The sequence below is a fragment of the Curcuma longa genome, chromosome 18 (genome assembly GCF_044706935.1).
Source record: "Curcuma longa cultivar G26 ecotype Majalengka, Jawa Barat chromosome 18, ITB_CL_G26_1.1, whole genome shotgun sequence".
NCBI classification, from domain to species: Eukaryota; Viridiplantae; Streptophyta; class Magnoliopsida; order Zingiberales; family Zingiberaceae; genus Curcuma; species Curcuma longa.
The window spans coordinates 5190955-5196339 of NC_133878.1; positions in this window are offsets into that span (position 1 = coordinate 5190955).

Genomic DNA, 5385 nt, shown 5'->3' on the forward strand with positions numbered 1-5385 from the left:
AGTTAAAATAATTTCTAACATAAGAAACATTTACAAGATGGAACTTTTTGGCTTGCTTTCACTTGTTGTCACTTGCTTTCATTCACATTTGGTTGCTCGAGTTTCTCAAGTGTTCGTTGCCAAAATCCCCATTGAAATTAAGGCTTCTTTTTCCTAGTAGCTACTTGCTATAATCCACTAGATTAGCCTACTATTGACTTACCTCAATCAACTAATTGCATAAGCTAAGTTGACTATTCGATTAGACTAATCTTTCATTCAGTCGACTAATTTATTGTAACATATGAGTCATGAATCCTGTTAGCATCTAAGTCATCTGATGGCGACAACCAATCCTATTAGATAAACTACTCTCTTCCTGGATTTATGGTATTCCAACATTTGACTAATCTTGTTTATTATTCGATTGATTTTGCCTCAATTGATTGCCCAATTGACTAACCCAAAAGGTAAATACTTCTATTCGTTGGAAATTTAACCTAAGTCAATTACTTGGTTAACTCAACTATTAATCAATTGAAACCATCCTTCAATTAACTAAAACATTGACTCTGATCAACTCTGAAGTTGAATTCTTGCCTAATTCAAGTCTATCCAAAATTCAAATTATAAGTCACTTATAGACTCTCGTCTCATGTATATAGACTTCCTTGGCAAGATGGCATACCTCTAGAACTTCCTTGTCGTGTCAAGAGGCCTCGCCTCTAGGACTTTTGGTGCAAAGAGTCCATGTCTCCTAGACTTCTTCATTTTCTTAGTATCAATCAACCTTGATCTATTAGGACTTCCTTCACTTGCTAAATATCTAGTCAACTTGATATTCCTAGATTTCCATCATTTGCCAACTCCTAATAGATTTTCCATTTGTCAACACTTGTTGGACTTGCCCTTTGCCAATGCCTATTGGAGTTTTCACTTGCCAACGCCTATTGTTCTTTCACCATTACCAAATGTAGTCAACCTTGACCCACCTAACCTTTTTCAATGTTAAATATGCAGTCATTCTTGACCTACTTGACATATTAGTCTAACTTAAACTAAATCATATTTCCTAAACATGATTTCTCCAATATCAAATCATATTTCCCAAATATCAAGGCACAACATATTGACAAGACAACAAGATAGACCCTTGGTTTAATGGGACTAGGCTAAAGTATGCTTGAACTAACAAAAATGAAGGGTTTAAGTTTATTGACCATTTATTGTACCTTAAATGAATTGGAAAATGGAATTTACCTTAACTTAAATAGGTTGCTAATATAAAAAAAGGAGATTGTTGGGGCAAGCATGGCCCAAGTGATTGAGGTTGACCAAGCGAGTTTGATGTGTTTGACAAAAAATTTAAGTTAGGATAATATTGTGTTTGTTGATAAAGTTTGTTAATTGTACAATGAAAGATACTTGACAAGTTATTATAGGTGCAATGGTTGGAGAAATCCAAGTACGCCATGAGCGATCAAATATTTGGCAGTTGGAGAAGTTCAAATAAGTTAAGTGTGACTTGATACTTGATAATTGAATAAGTCTTGTTAGGTCAAGGTTGACAGAATGTTGGATTAAAATTTTATGTCAAGTAAGTTGGTGCAAGATTATTTTGACATTGACATTGCAAGTGCAATGTAAAAGACCAACAAGTGTTGGCATAAGTCCCTCAAGAGTAGACAAAATTAGATGTCTGATAGGTGTTGGTAGATGAAGTCCTGGGTTGGTCAAGTTGGACCAAATGCAAGGTAGATGAAGAAATATCTAGAGGCGAGACCTCTTGATAGACAAGGAGTTTCAGTAGGTTAAGGACCATCAAATATCAAGCAAAGAAAAAGTTCAAGAGGTGAACTTCTAACATGTAATATTGAGAGAGCATCCTATAACTTGGGTGAGGGTAGTTTTCTTGTTTAGGCAATGACTTGGCCAAAAAATAGGTGTTTTAAGATTAAAGTCAATGAAACAGTCGACTAGTGATAAGTGACATCGATTGATTTACATGGTTTGCTAAGACTTGCGACAGATTGACTTCTAATCCAAGTCTAGTTGACTAGTGGTAATTAAACTAGCTAGTCCATTGATATTTGAATTCAAATATCATAAATGTTTAAATAGGATAAACTCTAGTTCAATTAATTGATGGTGAGTTAATGGTCAACTGATGACATAGTCCGTAGAAGATTCAGTCAGCTGATAACAGTTGTGATAAACTTTGAGAACATTCAATTGATAAAATAGTTAGAAAAGGACACAATCATAAATCGAGATATCAACTCATAACAATCGACTGATGATAATAGTTGACTGATAACACAATCAACAAATAACGTGTTCAACCAATGAGGATGATAAGATTGTGAACTAGAGGATTTGGTTTTGATTTTATCTGGTTCAGCAATTGATCAACAGATGAACAAGTCAACCTCCAAGAGAGTCAGACAATGTGTCATAATTGAGTGGATTGACAAACTATATCCAATCGACTAATGATGAAGAAGTTGATTGATAACCTATAAACAGTAGACTAAAGAAAGTAATATTTAGATAATAGTCATTATTGATAAAGTCTATAATGGTGGATCTATCGACTGATTAACAATAACAAGTTGATTGTTGATGATAAAACTCCAACTATAAAAGGAAAGCAAAGGTCAGATTTAAATATTATTATTATTATTTTCTCTATTTGTTTTTAATTTATTTTTTTACTACTCTCATATTATTGCTATAGTAACTTGGTTGTACAAGATTTGTTCATCTTTCTAAGGTTTCTAAAAGGAGAAAATATAGTAGTTTTTGAGGGATGATTCATCTTATAAGTCCATAGGCCATGCAGTAGGAATTGGAGATTTTAAATAATGTAAAATATTTATTGTTGGTGCAATCAACCTCAAGGATTTGATGTTTATTTGATCAATATGTTTAATGAGGAGTCTAGTCAAGGTTGGTAAAGTAATTTAGTCAATGTTGGCCAAGTTAGTGTAGAGTCCAAGTAAGTCAAGGTAGACTGGATGCTTGAAAGTGAGTGGGAAAGTCCAAGCAAGTCAAGAGTGATCGGATGCCTGACAGTTGGTGAGAAATCCTGACATGACAATGTTGACCTAGGTAAGTGAGAAAAGGATAGTCTAGATAGGTCAAGGATGACCAGATGTCTGGTACGGAAAAAGTTCAAGTAGGTCAAGGATAATCGGATGCTTGATAAAGGAAAAATCATATGAGAGTGAACCCTAGGTAATGGGAAGACTCAGAGGAGTGAACTTTGAGCAAAGAAAAAATTCTAAGAGAGTGAACCCTAAGTAATGGGAAGACTCAGCAGAGTGAACTCTAAGCAAAGAAAAAAATCTTAGGGGAGTGAATCTTAGATAGTGAGAAGTTTTGGAGGAGTAAACTCTAAACAAGTGTCTTTAGGTCAAGTAGAGTAAGTAGTATGCTATTTGTATGTTTGTCTTGCAGGAAGTTGAAGCTGGATGAAGACTTAAGGGTCTGGGGTGACCGAAACATGTCCGAAGACTGAACCAAGTCCGAGAGACCAGACCATGTTCGGGCAACCCGAATTGGTTCGAGCCACCTGAACTGTTTCGGGCAATCAAAAAAGGGTTCAATTGAATTGAAAGGAAAGTCTGATCAAGTCTAAGTGAGACAGTCAACGGATCAAGTTTGACCAAGATCCAGGCGACTAGAGGTGTTCTAGGCAACTGGAGGTGTTCTAGGTGATCGAAAATCGCCAAGTCAGTCTGATCCAGAGTCAAAGTGGATTGAATTTGCCACCGAGTCAGCGAAGGTCCAAGTGATCGAAAGAGCTTCTAGGTGACCGAAAAAGTGTCGACTGGGATCTATAAAAAGAGGGTTGAGGCACCTATTTCATAATCAATCAATTCAATTAACTTACATTTTGTGCTCGAAATCTGTCAATGCTCCACTGCTCATATGATCTAGCAGCGCCAAGAAGAGTATCGTAGCATTCATGTCTTCTAGAGGAGAGTCATTTGTTTGTTTATTTTTTCCTTTTTACATTATTTTACTATTTGATTATTGTGCTTGTGTTTGATCAAATTTATAAGAGGTTTCTCCATCACTAGAAGGTGTCCGGAAAGGAGAAAAGAAAATAGTGTCATATGAGGCCAAAGTTGGAGGTCCTATCCATTTTTGATGGGTATATCTATTTGAAAGGTAAAAAATTCATCTTCTATACTTCATTATCAATATAGATAAAATGACTAATTTCATTATATATGATTTTATAATACATTTTTAATTCCAATTAGATTCTTATATCATTTTAAGAAAAAAATGGAAAAAAATAAGGCATATGTTAAAACCTCTATTGTTAATGCATATATTATCGAGGAAGTAACAACTTTTGCATCAGATTATTTTGAGTCTCACATTTAGTGCAAAAGGAGAAAAGCAAGAAGAAATGATGAGGGTCTTGTTGATCTCAATTTAAATTCATTCTCAATTTTTAACTACCTCGGTCGACCTAGTGGACCATGTATGAGTAGATACTTAACGGATAAAGAATGGTGGGCAGTCCACACATATATTTTAATGAACTATCCAGAAGTAACACCATATTTCTAATGAGTATAAATTTGCTATTTTATGTATTTCTTATATTGTAAAATGTTTGTGTTATAATTTATTTTATTTTTATGGTAGAATTTTTTAAAACTTATATTCTGATCTTTCGACATATGAGTTTAATCGCTTCTGCGATGAAAAATTTGCACTGTGGTTCAAAAACTACGTAAGTAGACTATAGGTTCATTATAAATTATTTTTACACATATCTTGACATTTTACACATGTTTCATGACTTTAGGTTATTGATAATCAAGCTCATATTAAGCAAGAATTACTAATATATATGTGGTCCAAAATCAATAGTACGAATTTGGCTAGCATATTTCATAAACGGATATAATTATCATACTCAAGAATATGGAATAAGAAAAATAATAATAAATAGTAGGATTTATGTTTAATCATCCAAAGATGGAGGAGCAAGAAATGATTTGTTGGATGAAATTATAGAGATAGAGCCGTTCTTTGGATCAAAATTGTGAGTTATTTTATTTATGTGTTGTTGATTTGACCCTGTTAGAGGGATGAAGGTACATCTACAGTTTAATTTGATTGAAATCAATCATAAAAAATTGTATAAGAGATATGACCCATTTGTGTTAGCAGAACAAACAATTCAAGTATTTTATGTTTCATATCATAGTTTGAAACGTGATAAAATTGATTGGTGGGTTGTTTATAAAACAAAAGCACGAAAAAAAAATTAGGAACATTAGGAAGGCATAGCATATCAACAAGAGGAAGTTGCAAATATATTTTAGACCGAGGAATATATTATTCCAACATTATGAGATCTCAGCGGCATAGTGATCGATG